Genomic DNA, 18,993 nt, shown 5'->3' with positions numbered 1-18,993 from the left:
ATGAAGATTACTTCTTATAATGTAAGGGGTTTGGGTGGTTTTGAGAAAAGAGCAGAAGTGCGGCGTTTTGTTCAAGATAATCATCCGTATGTGGTTTGTTTACAAGAAACTAAGTTGAATTTGGTGGATAGTTTTACTGTTAAATCTGTGTGGGGTAGCGATCTTTGTGGGTATTCTTATCAAGCTTCTGTCGGGGCCTCAGGAGGTTTGTTAACTTTGTGGGACTCATCCGTGGTGGAGGTTTGGTGTACCATGAGTTTCAGACATGTTTTAATTATTAAAGGGAAGGTTTTGCTCACAGGCCAAGATTTTATTATTGTAAATGTTTATGCACCTTGTGACACAGAAGCTAAACAAGATTTATGGGTACGGTTGTCTCATTTTATTATTAATTTTGGTGAAGCGAATATTTGTGTCTGTGGGGATTTTAACTCTGTTAGAATGGCGGAGGAAAGGAGAGGTAGAAACATGTTTTTCAGACAGCTGGATGCAGATTACTTTAATAATTTTATTGATGGTTGTTTCTTGATAGATTTACCGATTTGTGGTCGTTTATTCACTTGGTATCGTGGTGACGGTATTTCGATGAGCAGGATTGATAGATTTCTGGTGTCTGCGAAGTGGAGTGAATCTTGGCCAAACTGTATCCAGGTTGCACATCAGCGGGGCCTTTCCGATCATGTTCCTCTTGTTTTATTTGTTGATGAGTCAAACTGGGGTCCTCGACCTTTGCGTTTGATGAAGTGTTGGTCTGAATATGTTGGTTACGGTGAGTTTGTTCGCGAAAAATTGAATTCTTTTAATTTGGAAGGATGGGGCGGACATGTCCTGAAAATGAAGCTCAAAATGATTAAATTATGTCTTAAGGAGTGGCATCAAAAACATTCCAAGAATATTGATGGCAAGATTTTGGACGTAAAGAATAGAATTTCTCTCCTTGACACTAAAGGGGAGGAATGCGAGCTGTTGGAGGAAGAAGCGAAGGAGCTTCGAGATTTGTCTGTTGAGTTACACTCCTTGTCACGAGTGCATACTAGTATGAACTGGCAGAAGGCGAGATTGAATTGGGTAAGGGAGGGAGATGCAAATTCTAAATTCTTTCATAATGTGATGTCTAGACGACAACGTAGGAATTCTTTGCATGTGATTCATGTTGACGGTGTGCCGGTGGAAGGGGTTCAGAATGTTCGGACAGCTGTTTACAATCATTTTGCAAGCCTTTTCCGTAGTCAAGATGCGGTGAGACCAGGTGTTGAAGGTTTAAACTTTCGTAAATTATCTGGTGCACAAGCAGGTAATTTGGTGCGTCCTTTTACGTTGGATGAGGTGAAACAGGCGGTTTGGGATTGTGATAGTTTTAAGAGCCCCGGACCTGATGGTATTAATTTGGGGTTCATCAAAGATTTTTGGCATGAACTTAAAGATGATTTTTTGAGGTTTTTTGTGGAATTCCATCGAAATGGGAAATTAACAAAGGGTGTAAATTCGACGTTCATTGCTTTGATACCGAAGGTGGATAGTCCTCAAAGGCTAGCTGATTTTCGCCCAATTTCTCTTGTTGGCAGTATGTATAAAGTGTTGGCAAAGGTCCTTGCAAACCGCCTTCGTCTTGTCTTGGATTCTGTGGTGTCGGATGCTCAGTCAGCTTTCGTCCGAGGTAAACAAATTCTTGATGGTATTCTCATTGCGAATGAAGTTGTCGATGAAGCTAAACGCATGAATAAAGAGTTACTGTTATTTAAAGTTGATTTTCAGAAGGCCTATGACTCTGTCGATCTCAATTACTTAAATTCGGTGATGTTGAGTATGAATTTTCCAACTCTTTGGAGAAAATGGATTATGGAATGTATTGGAACAGCTACAGCTGCGGTCCTTGTTAACGGGTGTCCGACGGAGGAGTTTCCTATTCAGAGGGGACTTCGCCAAGGGGATCCTCTTTCGCCATTTTTATTCTTATTGGCGGCGGAGGGTTTTGACGTTCTGATGAAGGCTTCTGTGTCTAATAATATTTTTCAGCCGTATGGTGTAGGATCTCAAGGGGAGGTTAGGTTGTCTCATCTTCAGTTTGCGGATGATACTCTTATTATTGGTGGAAAAAGTTGGTTGAATGTCCGCACGATTAGGGCTGTTTTGCTTCTTCTTGAGGAGGTTTCGGGGTTGAAGGTAAATTTTAATAAAAGTATGCTGACGGGTGTAAACATTTCCACAACATGGTTATCAGAAGCGGCTGCAGTGTTGAATTGTAAAAATGGTTTATTGCCTTTTGTGTATCTGGGGTTACCTATTGGAGGTGATGATAGGAAACTTTGTTTTTGGAAACCTGTGCTGGATCGTATTACTGCTAGATTGTCGTCATGGAACAATAAATATCTATCTTCTGGTGGTCGTCTGGTTCTTTTGAAGTCTGTCCTGTCTTCTCTTCCGGTTTACTTTCTTTCCTTCTTCAAGGCACCTACAGGTATAATCTCCTCTATCGAATCTATTTTTAAAAAAAATTTTTGGGGTGGGTGTGAGGTCTCTAAAAAAATTGCTTGGATTAAATGGGATTCTGTATGTTTACCTATGATTAGAGGTGGTTTGGGGGTTCGGAGGTTAGGGGAATTTAATTTTTCTTTATTAGGTAAGTGGTGCTGGAGGATGTTGCTGGACAAGGATGGGTTGTGGTATCGTGTCTTAAAGGCACGGTATGGGGAAGTTGGAGGTCGGTTACAGGAGGGGGGACGACATTCATCTAGGTGGTGGAGAATGATTTGTAATGTAAGGGAAGGAAGTGGGTTAGAGGTTGGAAGGTGGTTTGATGACAACATTAGGCGGGTGATAGGTAACGGTAGGAATACTTTCTTTTGGACAGATAACTGGTTAGGTGGAGTTCCTTTAAAAATTCAGTTTAGCCGCCTTTACGAGTTAGCTGTTCATAAGGAGTGTACGGTGGAGGATATGGCGAGAGCAGGGTGGGAGGAGGGAGGATGTGGTTGGGTGTGGAGGCGTCGTTTATTGGCTTGGGAGGAGGATGGTGTGAGGGAGTGTGTTACTCTGTTAAATAATATTGTTTTGCAGGATAATATCCAGGATCAGTGGCGGTGGTTACTCGACCCAATCCATGGCTATACGGTTAAGGGGACTTATTGTTTCTTAACTAATTCGGCGGTTCAAGTATCTACCGGCGCCGGGCTTGATGTGTGGCACAAATGTGTTCCTACCAAGGTGTCTGTGTTTGCTTGGCGCCTTCTCCAAGATAGAGTTCCTACTAGAGCAAATTTGGTGCGTCGTCAAGTGTTACCGACTGCTGACATTCTATGTGTTGGGGGGTGTGGTGTACCTGAGACGGTGGATCATCTTTTCATTGGGTGTACTGTCTTTGGGAAAGTTTGGTACCTAGTGTGTCATTGGCTAGGTATCCCTTGTGTGTTTCATGGTTCGGTAAAACAACATTTCGTTCAGTTTATTAATTTGGCAGGTTTGCCGCGAGCATCTCATGTCTACTTGAAGGTTATTTGGTTGGCTTGTATTTGGGCAATCTGGAAGGAGAGAAATAACAGTGTATTCAAAAGTACGGTTAGCGATCCTCTCAGCATTGTTGAAAGAGTGAAGCTAAACTCCTTCTTATGGCTTTCTTCAAATGTTGTTACTATTTCTTTTGGTTTTCATGACTGGTGGAGATACCCACTATTTTGTATGGGTATCATGTAATTTTTAATTTTTTTTTCCTTTGGTGCGGGCATTGTTGTTAGGTGCCCGTAGTTTGTATCAGACTTTGGGTGTTTCATCACTTTAGCACACCTTGTGCGGGGTGAACCACCTCTCTTTTGAGCAATATATTCCATTTTGATTTGTTCAAAAAAAAAACAAAAGAATTCATACTTTGTAAATGCACCTATTATGTCAAATCTAGTATCTACACCATAACCCAAATTTTAAAATTCTCCTTTTATCCCAAATCCACAAAATAACATAAATTTTCAAATTCTCCTTTTATCTCAACTCCACAAAACAACTCATACTTTGAAAATTACGCATATCATATATCACCTTATCCATGTCAATATCAACAATTTTCATCTCAACCAACAAACCCCATTAAGTGCAGTAAAAAACCCAGACAAACAGACACAGGAGTTCCTATCTGGACGCAAGTACTCCATTAATGGTGATATTTTCAAAATATTCATACGTTTTCAAAATTTTATCATATTATGACATAACAACTTATTTACGAAAATATAAGCACAAATTTACAAAGGCGTGGTGAAATTATTTAACAGATTTTACCATGTAAAACAAATATTTTATAGAAATACGTTGTTTGTATTTTAAAATTACTAATGGATTTTCTTTATTTTATGATATCGATCTTATATATATATATATATATATATATATATATATATATATATATATATATATATATATATATATATATATATATATATATCACCTACAAATGACAGACGTGTGTGAATACATGAGTCTTTTACCAGTTAGTTATAATATTTGAAACAATTTATATTTTGTATACACTTTTTTTTTCGACCGAGTATTTTGTATACACTTATGTTTTTTTATCTCTTTAATTTCAACCATGAACTCTTGAATAAATGAAATGAGTCTCGTATTTTCAATAAAATCAAATTTCATAAAGAAAAAGCGACCGTGCTTAGCCCCTTATTCTAAATCCAACTTAATTCATCAATGAAAAACAAATTATTCTAAATCCAATTATTATTTGTATATCTAAGAGAGCTTATTTAGCCAACAACATGGAAGAATTGTTGCCTACTCTACCTAAATAAAAAAGACTATTACTTTTCTCACCCTACTCATTTCATATGCGCCCTATTTTTTACAAAAATGCCCATGTGATTTTAGGATTTTATAATTCGAATTGAGTCTTTCCTTTATTATGGGGTTAAAAAAATGAGTATTTCACCAACTCCGACTTTATAATCCGAATACCTCAAAAAAATAGGGCATGTTCCTTGCTTTTTTCGAATTATAGAATTCAAACATCGTCTAAGAGCATCTCCAATGGGGGGTCCTTACTTAACAAGGACCACTCCCCGTTAAGGACCCTCCATTGGAGGAAGAAAAATTGAGTCCCTGTTAAGGAACGAGCAACTATATAAGGACCCTATCTCTTCTGAGTAACTAACGGGTCCCACATTTAAAAAAGTAATAAAATGTGTACTATTTGGTCCCACTTGCATAAAGAAGTAATAAAATGTGTACTATTTGGTCCCACTTGCATAAAGAAGTAATAAAATGTGTACTACTTGATCTCACTTGTAAAAATGAGTAATAGATAAATTATTTTTGTTTAATATGTAAAGATAGTGGGACATATTTAAGTACTTTTCATTGGAGTCCTTATTAGTGTATTGCCATTGGAGTCATTGAGTCCTTAATAGGTACTTTTATTAAAAAATTATAAATAAGTGATGTCACGTGAGGTCCATTTAAGGAGTCCTTGTTAGGGAACTACCATTGTGGATGCTCTAACCACACCTTTTCAGGGTAAAAACAATTCGGATTATATAATCAGAATTGTATCAACACAAATTACAGGTCTGTTTGTAACATGGATAACTAGTTTAAGGATCATATTAATCTTCCTAACTTCCATCCTTCTGTTTTCGATCATTGTTAGATGTTCTCAGTCGAATATCCGATTTTTGGGCTACTTGATCAGATTGCTCTGAAACTTCCTCAGAAAATCATAAAAAAATCAAGGATCAAAACTCCCATAGAAGAGACTTCTTACAGGACTCTGCCCTCAAAATCCAAATTTCCATTGTTTAGACCCATTTTTCATTTTTTTTCACGTTATTCGTATTCTTAGAAAATTCCGAAAAAAATTGCATTAGTTTTATTTGATTTTTAAAATTTTTTGGTGGTATTTTTTATTTTTATGATTTTATTTAATAGATTTTATCATTTTTGACTTTGTTTTTTCGATTGTTTTTAAAACAAGCATTCAAAACTGCTGAAATGGGAGAAATCTAATTGTTAATTATATATAAGTATATTTCATATTATATAATCCGAAAACATCCAAACTGTGTTTAGATTTTATAATATGAAATCCCATGAGAATTTTTGTAAAAGTTATGGGGCGCGTTAGAAATTAATATCATAGAAAAAGTAATAGTCAAATAAGAAACGACAGGTCATTAAAAAGATGGGCCTCGTCCAAACAAGATGTAATGAAGTAGCCTATATATCCATTGTACTTCTTGGTTTCGTGAATCCCATAAATGAAACATAACCTAATTAAACTAATAACTCCTCATGTTAGTTCTTTATAAATGTGTTTTTAGGTTCACTTTTACAATACGACCAATCGGCACCTCTCTCTCTCCCTCCCTCCCTCCCTCTGTCTCTCCATATATTTGAAGTGGTTTTGATATGTAAGAGGTGATACAACCTTTGTGATCTCATTTTAATCAAATAAATTATATGTGTGTTCAATATAAGGACTTTTATCTTCTTTTTCTTCATATTAATTGATATATATGTGAGTGTATATATATTGTTGTTAGTTTCTTTTCTTTTCTTTAATCTTGTGTTTTTTTATATACCAGATAAACCGAAGGAAACAAACCAAGTCAATGGACTATCCTTTCCTGCTTGATGGAATTCAAATCAATGACTTTGTCTTAGACTTCAACGTCTTGTCAATTATGATTTGCTGCTACATTTTTAGTTTTTGCCATGTCCAAAATAAATCTCTGACGAGTGTGATTTCTTTGATTAAATATGGGGAAAAGGTAATGAATTTTATTTTGAATTATTGAATTTTATTTCTATAAGTAATATTTGATATAATTAATTTTTTGATGTTATTTATCATGTTTATAATCATCTTTTTTGAAAGTAATTTGAAAACAGGAGAAATTGAAAAGGTGTATATTTCGACTAATAAGTACTATATATATTTTTCTATCAAATTCATAATTTTGTTGACCTGATTTAGACCGGAGAGTGTGTATTCTGATATTGTGTTTTAGATTCATTTTTTTAAGCTGAATTTCTAGAATTTATGTTATGATCGAACATATATATGACTCTATGAATTTTTAGATATCTTGACTGCATATAGAACGTGTGCCTAATTTTTCTTAAAGTTGAACAATAATAAATATTTATGGTTTCTTCAATGTTATTGCAAATGAATGTTCTTCAATTACACATCTGCATTGTTGAAGATGAAGATTATTCAATCAAGATCATACTCCTTAATATGTTTGACTCAAAAGTGTCTAAATCATATAATATTATTATGGAAATTTTTCAACAAATATTTGCAACCCCTCCCATGAATTATGATCATGTGAAAGTTGTGGCAGTTACATCACTTGAAGCTACATGATATTTTTTATCATTTAAAGATCTAAGAATTAGACAATGAAAATGAGCAAACATATAATAATCGAACATGAGATTTTGTAATATATGGCTAAAAATTGACATATATGAATTGTGATAAATTAATATATGCTAAATTTGTTATAGAATTGTTTATGCTATATGAATGCCTTAAACAAAAAAATCAATTCAAATCATGGAGTGATTCGATTCGTACTCCATACTTTCTTTGATAAATAAATTGATTTACTATAATATATGCTAAATTTGTTATAGAATTGTTTATGCTATATGAATGCCTTAAACAAAAAAATCAATTCAAATCATGGAGTGATTCGATTCGTACTCCATACTTTCTTTGATAAATAAATTGATTTACTATCTTTTATGTGATGTCATTATCTTGTAAACTATTAAATATGATAGTTAATTTACATGCAGGAAACGTTGAAACATGAAGATCAACTATTGATAATGTCATCGAAAATTTGTCTTATGATATTTGTCCTATGACATTTAGTCGTGACCCCTTGTTTTGGGCTAAGCTCGAGCTATCCTAACTTAGCTCAAATAATTTTAATAAAGTACTAGAGACTTAAAGAGTTTTCACCTTCATTGCTGAAAATGCTCGCTCTCGGCGAAATTTGTGCTTGCCAAGATGCAATATGAACGATTGTGCAGCGGAAGAGATAACCTGAAAGCTTTCAATGATTTCCATCTTAGATTTGAGCTTTGTACTGCATGAAAATCCGTGGCAATGCTATAGATACAATCGGAAAGAACTGCAAATACTTGTGAATTATATGGTTATTTGTTTTCTGTAATTAGTACTTCTATGCTTTAGACTATCAAAGTAATTGAAGTATTTGCGCTTCTTTGTAAGAACTTAAGATGGATATACATCTTAGGATATTTGAGAGTTTCGTAGGCTTGAAATTTGATCGAATAAAGATAAGTTTGTATAAAAAAAATAAGAAAAACTTCGAAATGAAATTCATTGGCAAGTCTGAAATATGTGAAGCACATATATTGGTTGAATACACTTCAAATATAAAGTTCTCATGTGTTCATAATGTAATAATTAATCTAAAAAATTTAGTCAATATACTCAATAGCTTCAAAAAGTTATAGGTGATAAATATTCACAACAAGAATTTTCCATATTTCTGACAAATTCAGTCTCCATATTTCTGACATATTCAAAATTGCATTACTAAAGAATTTAAACCCTCAATAATTATTGATGGAATGAGCCTTCAGTAACAAAGAAAAAGCCCTCAATAACATTATTGTCAGAATAAACCCTCCATAATACTGACGTCACTGAGGGATAAATCCCCCAGTAAAGTCATTGACGAATCTCCCTAGCATTACTGTCGAATCTGATCCGTCAATAATGATGGTACGAGATAGTTGCACACGCCATTGTATTATTGACGGATAAAATATATCAGCAATGCTCTGACAAAATAAAGAATTCGCCAATACCCTTTCAAATCCGCCAGTAATACCTATGGATTTAGAATCCACCACTAATGTGTATTACTGAGGGATATTTTACATTACTGAGGGTTTATTTCCCCCAATAAAAACCAAAATACTTGTAGTGATTTGTAAGTTTCATCTGGGATGGAGTAAGAGGTGTAGTGTAGTGTGTAACATCCTGATTTTTAGGATATTATTATTTTAATTGTTTATTATTTATTTGTTTATTTGATGTGTGAATTGTTGGGTTAGTTGGTTTTTATACGAGATTGATGAGTTAAGGGTGTTTTGGTAATTTGAGAGAGAAGTGCATTTTAATAATTTGAAAATGGATGATAATTTAGTGAAGTTAGTAGTAACTTTGAGGAATTAAGAGAATAGAAATATGTAAGTAAAAAGGGGGTTTAAGTGAAGTAAATATGTAGTGATATTTTTATGAGCAAGATTATTGTTTAAGCCCAATAAGAGTAAATGAACCAAGCCCAATTGATATGGATATATAAGAGTGATAGTCTTCACAATTTAGGGTTAAGAAATCATTTGATAAGTTTTGCAATATAGGAAAAGAGAGATAATAGAGCAAGAGAGAAGAGAAAATGGTTCTAAAGGGGGAAAATGAGAAAGCTTGAAGAGTCAAAGAGAAGAGGTAGATTAAAACTTAGGAGGCTAGCTTATTGGAGTAAGACGTAAGAGGGAAAGTTCTTTTCACCATATGAAACTTATGAACAATTGTGTGGTTGTGGGTTATGTGTTTGATTATGCTTTCATGAATTGTTGTTGAATTAAGTTTAATTTCGTGCTCCAATTAATATGATTATATGAGTATGTGAAAAGTTGTGAAATATTGTTGTTGTTGCATGAGAAGCTATGTTTAATTATAATAAGTTGGTGTTTATGAGCTTTTAGCTTAATTGAATGAAATTCATGAAATTGGTGATGAATGATGTTGAATTTGAATTATATCTTATTGCTATGATATTGGATATGTGTAAGTTCTATTTCTTTGAGTTTTAATCGATAAGTTCATAGTTGAATAGTGATTATGTGGTCTTCTTGAGTTTTTGCAAAAATGGTTGAAGAATTATGATTTTGGAATGTGAAATTGATGTTTTGGTGTGTGTTAAGTGTTTTTTTTTTGAAATAGTGTGTTAAGTGTTTATAATGTTGTGGATGAATTAGGGAAATGTTTTTGAAAGATTGGAATGTGTTGTGGTTGATTTAAGGGCTTTAGAAGTGATTATTTGACAAAAGTCGTGTTGTAGAAAGCTGAAAAACTGTTTTTTTTTATTTTGCAAAATTGTGCTGATGTAATCGATTACACTAGATGTGTAATCCATTACATCATGTCCCTGTTGCCTAGAACCTTTTTTTTACTGCGTAAAGCGTAATCGATCACACCCTGTCTTAAACCGTAAAAATGCATTTTTCTTCACTCCAAATGATTTCAAACTTGATAGGATGTGTAGGACTTATTTCTATCAATCAAAAGAGGTTTTTCATGATAAAAACAAAGTAGTGAGACATGTTTAAAGGTAATATATGTTGGATGATAATCGAGTGGATGAAATGCTTTAAGAGAAGTAAACTGCGATTGTATAATGAAATGTATGTGAGTTATAAATAATGAGTATGTATGCGTAGTTAATGAGGAGATATGTGAACATGCAACTTAGCTTATGTGAATATCGAAAATAGATCGATGTACTTTGTGAATATGAAAAATAGACGAACTTAGTGAATTGATGAATTATAGCATAGTGACTTGTAATTAGTTATATGATAACGATTAGGTGATGGATAATGGTTGAACTGGTTAATGATATGTGAATGAAATATTGATTAACTAAGTGTAAGTGGTGAATTGTCTAAGATGGCAATTGGCTAAATGAAGTGATGTTGTTTTATTGATGTTATATTGACGATGAAAATGATGATGATATTATATTGATGATAAAAATGATGTTAGTGTGATGAACATGATGATGTGAATATTATGATGATGTTGAATTATTGATGGGAATAAATGTTGATGATGAAATGTATTGATAGTGTATGGATGTATTGATTTGAGGATGCTTTGAATATTTGTGTGTTGTTATGCTATATGATGAAGTGATCATGTAACATGAACTAATGGAGTCGTGAATTGTTGAGTCTATACTTGTATCCATGCATCATAGTCGGACCTATTTAATGACGGGTATTTGATGACGAGGAAGGCGAGATCAGATGGGAAGGTGTTTGCTTTGAGTTCCGAGGAGGGTGCGGAACTACACAACTTGATTAGAGATATTTGTTTCATTAACAACACTCCTTTGATTGGTATTATTGATACTGGTGCGACACATTCGTTTATTTCTCTTGGTTTTGCTAAAAAATTGAATCTAGTTATGTCTCCTATGTTGAGAGGGATGGTCATTGATACCCCGACCAATGGCTCGATGACCACTTCCTTGGTTTGTTTTAGTTGTCCTTTGAATTTTGGTAATGTAGATTTTAAGATGGATTTAGTTTGTTTTCCTTTGAAACACATGGATGTGATTTATGGTATGAACTAGTTGTTGTCTTTTGGTGTTAATATTAACTGTTTAACCAATATTGTTACTTTTCCTAAATTGGAGGAGCGTGTGGAAAGTAAGTTTTTGATGCCGCGTTTGAGAGAGTTTTATTCGTGCGCCTTCTTCTCTCCCTCTTTGGGTCACACATTTTATTTCATGTCGTGTTCAAGAGAGTTCTTCGCGCGGCTTCTTCTCGCACTCATCATGTTACACATTTTATTTCATGCCGCGTTTGGGAGAGTTCTTTGTGCTCATTCTTATATCCCTCTTCGTGTTCCCCATTTTATATCATGTTGCGTTCATGAGTGTTTACCCGATATCTTTATTCTTTTGTCCTTCGCGTTTTGCATTTTGTTTCATGCTGTCGTAGGGGCTTCTGAGTCTTTGGTCCCGCATGTTTGGATTTTTTTGATGCCCAAGGGAACATTACCAGCCAAGGTTTAGCTTCCCCCCCCCTACAGAGCATTTATGGGGCGAGACATTCTACCTAAAAGGTGGCTACCCCCAGGTTGGTATGCCATGGTTGTTTAGGCTTTCGTTCCACTTAAAGGCAGAAGCCGTACCAATCGTTCGCCTTTCTATGCCCCATCGCACTTCGAGAATTAGGTCATGTCAACCACATACACAACAAACATATTTTTTTGGGAGGCATGCCCATTTCATTAACGTGTGAAGATGTTTATACAGAGATTTTATTCAAATGTTTTTCCGATTGAAAATACATGATCTGAACTTTCAGGAGTTTATTAGTACTTAGCTATCATATTGTCTCCTGGTCTGTCTCTTTTTCTTGCTTGCTTCATTATCATCTGGAAAGCCCTTTTCATCGAGCGATGTCTCATGTTCTGTCATTCTTTCCGAGCGGAGTGGGTCCGAATTCCTAGAGAGCTCGTAGCACCTATTGGTGCCGATCAAATCTGATTGATGGTTACAACCTCCCCATTCTCGTCGTGGTACTTCATCATTAGGTGGATTGTGGATATTATGGCATCCAACACGACAAGTGTAGGGCGCCTGAATATGCAATTATATATTGGGGTAACGAAAACCACTAGGAATGGGACTTCAATGGTCCACTTTCCGGTCCCATCACCAAAAGTGACGCCCAAATTGATGTATCCATGTGGACGTTTGGTTGTTCCATTGGGGACAGATGCTTCCGTCCCGTAACAGTACCTTATATCCTTTTTCTTCAGCCCTAGCTTCTTGAAGGCGTCTTAATATAAGATATCTACGGGGTTACCTTAGTCTATTAAGCACCATTCTACCTTGTGGCCTTATACATTAGCGGCTATGGCGAGTGGAAAGGTCTCGTTAGGGTCTCCCTTTATTTTTTCGTCGTCACTAAACCCCAAGGCGGGCCCATCTTTGTTTTCTTGGTGGCTGGCATCGTGGTATCTGTCGTTACCAGTTCAGAAGCCTTCCTCTTGGACGTCTCTCTTCTTGCATCTAGAAAGACGCACATTATTTCCTTCTTATCTTTGACGTGTTTGCCATGGGCGTCGACTCCTTCTTTCCCGTCCCTTTCCTGCTTCCCAGGAGGAGAGCGAGTTCTAGGGTGTCTTAGATTTGAGGGTTGGTCGGTGCCCACAACATTACCTGATAAGGATTCTTTGTACTTATCATCCTTTATCCGCACGTTTTTGATAAACTTACTCAATCTTCCTTTCTTTATTATTTCCTAAATTGTGTCCCGGAGTTAGTAACCGTCGTCGGTGTTATGTTCGTGGGATCAGTGGTAGTTGCAGTATCCTGTCATGTCCGTCCTCGCAGATTTTCTCGGTGGCATGGGTGGCATGATGCCTGCCACCCTGAACTCTGTGTTGAGGCATTCGTGGATGATGATTTCCGGAGATGAATTTAAAGGAGTATATTTCTTGCCTCATTTCCTAGCGCACTCGTGGGGCAGTTTCTTTTCAAGCGTTTTCCCCGCCAGTTTATTCTTTTCATGGATACGACCCCTAGGTCATTCGTACCTATCGTTATTACGATTTCTAGCTCACCCCTATTCGTGCGGCTTATGCGGAGGTTGCTTTCGAAGGCGATGTGGTTCGTAGTGTTGTGAGTGCTTGGAGTCTCGGTGTTTTGGCAGGCAATCTTCCCAATGTTCTTCTTCATACTTTCTTCCTTTATCCGTGTGGCGACTTTTAATGCAATTTCTTTCCCTTTCCGCCGATGTTCCGCGGTTAATCTTCTGCTAATGTCGTCACGTAGTGTCACGGAGAATAGTTTGCAATCCACCACTGTCGAGGAGATGAAGTATCCCTTTGTCCTGCGGGCAGAAGAATTTTCTGAGCACTGTGGCTGCGAGAGTCCTGGGAACGATCTACTCTATATTTGACGGTTTGAAGGTTTATTATGGTGAGTACAGCGGTGGAAGTGACTACTATTTTCTTTTTCCAAGTCGTCGGTCTTCCACCGCCCGTATGACGATTTGTCAGATCGGAGGAGGTGTCGTCTACCGCCATCGGCGTTTCAACAAGTTTCTTTCTATGAGAAACCTCGTTCTTCGCATCAACTTTTGTTGGAATCTTTCTCTGATTCTCTTCCATGCATTCGAGTCTATGATTTTACTACTAGAGCAGGTTCACCAGATTCCTCAAGATTTCATTCGTTTCTTGCCGCAGAGGAACCAGAAGAAGGAGTGAAGGCAGAGGAACAGAAGAAGCAGAGAAGGTAGAGGAACATCCTCCATGTGCAGAGGAGGTGGAGGGACGAGCGTTGCATTCATCATTGTGGATGGACGAGCGTCAGATGTAGCTTTGACAGCAGCGTCGTCATCGTCGTTTCCTTCTTAATTCACCGGTTCGAGAATCAGAACCGTTCGATCTTAGAGAATTTTAATCGCAAGACGCAATTCTAGTGCGGTGGAAGAGCGACTCGTGGTGGTTCTCCCACGAGTTTCAGCCATTACTTCGAAAAGTGGTGCAGTAACTGCCAACCGTTGTGGTGGAGGAACGTGTAACCAAAAATGGTTGCGTCGGAGGAGCGCGTAACATAAACGATTGCGGTGGAGGATAGTTAGACCGTGGCAGTTAGCGAATGACGCCCCTCCTTCTAGTGCCAAATGATCTGTCCGGTGAGGATAGATGAGAGGCAACAGTGCAGAAAGTGCTCCAGTACGGTGGCGATGAATATTCATGGTAGAACGAATGGTGCCTGCAGGTACATTAGCATTCCAACGCTCAAGTCAGCAATGAAACTGAGAAAGAGTGTGTAAAAAGTGTTTTGAAAAGTGAATCATACCTTGAGGGTGAAGCAATGTCACCCTTATATAGGTGAGCGTTGGGAATAACCGCCTCTGGGTTTTGCGACGTGTGATTAAGGACGGTTAGAGGACACGTGTAGGGTGATCCTCGCGCACGGACGTGCTTTTATGCTACATGGTGCATTAAAGAAGGTGTGTTCCTTCAAGAGCAAGGCCTTAAGGCGGTGTAAGTTTAGGCCACGTGTTGATGAGTCATAGAATAGTCTAATTTAACGCATTATTTAGTTTAGTTTTATTTAAGATTTGATTTGATTTTATTGCATTTTATTTCCTTTTAGAATATTTTACTTTAAATTGCTTTTTATTTTATTTTAGGAACGAATATATGGTGGAAGGTGTCTTGGAGCAAAAGAAAGAGGACTGGAGCAAATATAGTGCGAAAATATGAAGATACGGAACAAAAATATGTTCCCACCAAGTCAGAAGCTTGGCACGGCCAGTGCCAACATGTGGCACGGCCGTGCCACCTCCAGAGGCCTCTTTTGCTGCTTTTTCTTCGGGCCCAAGTTACCCTGTTGCAGCTTTACTGTTTTACCCTTTTAGTTGCTTAGTTTCTAAGTCGATATTAAAGCTATAAATAGAGTAGCTCTCCACCATAAACATTCACCTTTCCTTTGAATATTTCAAGTATTATTTCAATAAAAGTTCTTTACTTTATTTACTTTCTTCTTTGCAATTTACTTTTATCGTTTTCTCTCTTCTTCCCCCATGTCTACGATGAACATGAGTGAGTAGACTTCTTTGTCTTGGGATTGTTGGATAAGTCTAATGACGTAATCCGGATCAAGCCAAGCCTTAAACCCTAATTATTTGTTACCTTAATTCCTAATCTAAATTCACCGTTTTAACATGAATTAATTATTATCAAACTGTGGAAGCGAACGCGGAGGGTTTGATAATGGTTAATTCATCATCACAGATATCAATTCATAAAGCGAACGCAGAGCTTTGATATCCGATCAAGTGAATTTAGACAAGGTTTGCGAAACATGAGAATAGTCTAGCAAACCTTGGGACACATAAAGTTTCGACCTTCAAGGGTCCCAAAGGCAATCACCCATGAGAATAGGTGTGGTTGTTGGAGGGATACACTCACTGACTTCGAGAGGAGCTATGATATGCTAAAGAGAAACTTGTCCTTAGTAATTAAGATTAACGCATAATTATAAGTTTAAGGCTTGCTTGTGAAAAGATTCGTTGTTATGATGAACCAATGATCCCAAGGCTTTTTATTAATATTGTTATTTACCTTCAGCAAACAAACCTCCCTTTTACTAAACTTTCTCCTCTTCTAATCATTCTTTAAAGGTTAATTAGATTGACCAACTCCCTAGCGGAACGATACTCTACTTACTACTATTACTTCGATAGGCCGTGCACTTGCGGTTTGGCCCTATCAAGTTTTTGGCGCCGTTGCCGGGGAGTTAACTAATTTGATTAATCTTTTTTAGTGATTAGAATTCTCTTCTTCTTTTTCTCTTTCTTTTTCTTTTTCTTTTTATTTTTCTGTTATCGTTAACTTCTTGGGTTCTCAATTTTTTATGCGAAAAACCAGAAATCGAGTTGTAATAATCAACGAGATCGAAAGGTATTTGCATAAATGAAAGAGAGTCGCACGAAATAACACCGCCATGGCCAATCGCACTCTCAAAGAGTATGCAACGCCGTCTACGGCCGAGCCACAAGCTGTTATTGTGTACCACAATTTTGAAATTAAGCCTGCCCTACTTAACTTGGTGCAGCAAAATCAATTCTCAGGATCCCCCACTGAGGATCCCAATCTTCACATCTCTGTTTTCCTAAGAATTAGTGGAACCATAAAAGAGAACCAAGAGGCCGTAAGACTTCATCTCTTTCCCTTTTCCTTAAGGGATAGAGCTAGCGCTTGGTTCCATTCCCTCGAAGTCGGTTCCATTACTTCATGGGATCAGATGAGGCAAGCATTCCTTGCTCGTTTCTTTCCACCATCTAAAACCGCTAAACTTAGAGACCAAATCACGCGGTTCAACGAAAAAGATGGGGAATCTCTTTACGATGCGTGGGAGCGTTTCAAAGAAATGCTAAGACTTTGTCCCCACCATGGCCTAGAGAAGTGGCTTATAGTCCACACTTTTTATAATGGCTTGTCTTATACCACTAAGATGTCTGTTGATGCAGCTGCAGGTGGAGCACTTATGAACATAAACTACACGGAGGCCTATGCCCTGATTGAAGACATGGCTCAAAATCATTACAAATGGACCGACGAGAGAGCCATCACTAGTTCTTCATCCTCCAAAAAGGAGGCAGGTATGTACGAAGTCTCTAACTATGACCACCTTGCTTCTAAAATTGATACACTAACTGAAAAACTTGAAAAACTCGATGTTAGTGCTATCAATTCTGCTTCTACTCTTTCTTGTGAAATTTGTGGTATAACTGGTCATGCTGGTGTTGATTGCCAACTAGGTAGTGCTATTAACGGTGTTGAGCAAATGAATTATGCTCAATACAACCAAGGGATGAGACAAAATCAAAATTTTTATAAAAGCCAAAATCCCTATGGACAAGTAGCACCACCCGGTTATGCAAACAACCAAAGATTCGCTCAGAAATCCAATTTGGAAATTTTGTTGGAAAACTCTATTGCCAACCAAACCAAACAACTTCAAGAACTTAAAAACCAAACCGGATTTCTGAATGATTCTCTTTCCAAGCTCAATACCAAGGTTGATTCTATTGCTACTCACTCTAAAATGCTTGAAACTCAAATCGCTTAAATAGCCCAACAAGTGGCTACCTCTTCCCAAACACCGGGAGTCTTTCCTGGTCAAACCGAAGCCAATCCCAAAGCCCAAGTTAATGTCATATCTTTTGGGGGTAGTAAGTTAGGCGAAACTTTTCCTAAGGTTAAAAACATAGGGAAAGAAAATGTCAAGCCTTTAGGTGATAAAATTGTGATAGAATAAGCAAAACCGCTTGAAGAAAACAAAACTCCATCCCCCTTAAATATTGATAAGCTTAAACTAGAAGGTAAGTTTGAAAAATTTGTTAACATACTTAGGAAGATTTGCATTAAACTTCCCTTTGCTGAAGCTTTGTCTAGGATGCCTCTATATGCCAAGTTTTTAAAGGAATTTTTTTCAAAGAAAAGGCCTATAGAGCATAGTGAGACAATAGCTTTGGCTAAGGACACTAGTGCAATCATTCAAGAAGCACCCCCTAAGCTTAGAGATCCAGGTAGCTTTGCCATACCATGTGAAATTGGGAATGAAACCATAAACAAAGCCTTGTGTGACTTAGGAGCTAGTGTTAGTTTGCTGCCTTTGTCTCTTCTCAAAAGGATAGGGATAGGAGAATTGAAACCTACCGTAATAGAATTGAAGCTAGCTGATCGTTCTACTATGAAACTTGTAGGATTTGTCGAGGACATACCCGTTAAGATAGAAGGGATATATATCCCAACTGATTTTGTAGTCGTTGACATTGCGGAGGACGAAGACGTCCCCATAATCCTAGGTAGACCCTTCCTAGCCACTGCAGGAGCTCTTATAGATGTCAAGAGAGGTAGGATAGTCTTTCAAGTGAGTGATAAGATGGTAGGATTTGAGTTGGAAAATGTTATGAAGGGTCTCGCTCTTTACTCTTGTTGCATGCTTAACGATCATGTTGTGAAAGAACGTTTTATAATGTCATCTACACAATATGATATCTTTGATCCATTCTCAGGACTCTTTCTAACCGTCAAGCTAATGACATTAAAAGAGCGCTTCGTGGGAGGCAACCCACGCATTTAATTGCTTTTGTTTTGTTTTTCTTTGTTTTAAGTTGTTTTGTAGGTAATTGTCCAAGTGTGATTCGAAAAAAAATCAAGAAATTGAAAAATTCTGAAGTCCCCAGGACCAGAAAGGTGGCACGGCCCGTGCTAGGTATGGCACGGCCGTGCCAAGTTTTTAAGGAAAAAATGATGGTTGAAGTCAGAAAGATGGCACGGCCCGTGCCAATAGGTGGCACGGCCGTGTCCGACCTCTACACCCCATATATACACAAATTTTTCTTTCTTCTTCCTCATTCACAAACAACAACCCTCTCTCTACCTTCAAACTTCTCTCTAAACTCCATAACCTCCAAACCTTCAAACCCTCATATCTCCCTCAAATCATAACCAAATAACTCAATTCTTTGACCAATCAATCACAAACTTCTTCCTAAACACAAACCACCAATCAAAAACAACTTTCATCCATCCAAACCTATAATTCACCAAAACCCTAATCTTTCCAAAACCTAACCCAAACACCACAAAACCTTAACCAATCTTCACATCTAAACCCACAAACC

At 37.1% G+C, this 18,993-nt stretch overlaps 1 non-coding gene and 2 pseudogenes across 1 annotated transcript; 1 reads left to right on the top strand and 2 right to left on the bottom strand.

Moving 5' to 3' along the window:
• The window catches only part of LOC146914857 (uncharacterized), a 120,174-nt pseudogene continuing 101,181 nt past the window's right edge, over positions 1-18,993 (top strand).
• The window catches only part of LOC146914863 (uncharacterized), a 47,325-nt pseudogene continuing 42,567 nt past the window's right edge, over positions 14,236-18,993 (bottom strand).
• On the bottom strand, positions 16,653-16,759 carry LOC146914864 (small nucleolar RNA R71). Its single transcript, XR_015017101.1, has one exon. It is a non-coding gene; the product is annotated as a small nucleolar RNA R71 (small nucleolar RNA).

Source organism: Medicago sativa, chromosome 6, assembly GCF_051527215.1.
Source record: "Medicago sativa cultivar Bolivia chromosome 6, Bolivia_mono, whole genome shotgun sequence".
In the NCBI taxonomy this organism is placed as follows: Eukaryota; Viridiplantae; Streptophyta; class Magnoliopsida; order Fabales; family Fabaceae; genus Medicago; species Medicago sativa.
This window is presented reverse-complemented; position numbering and strand designations above follow the sequence as displayed.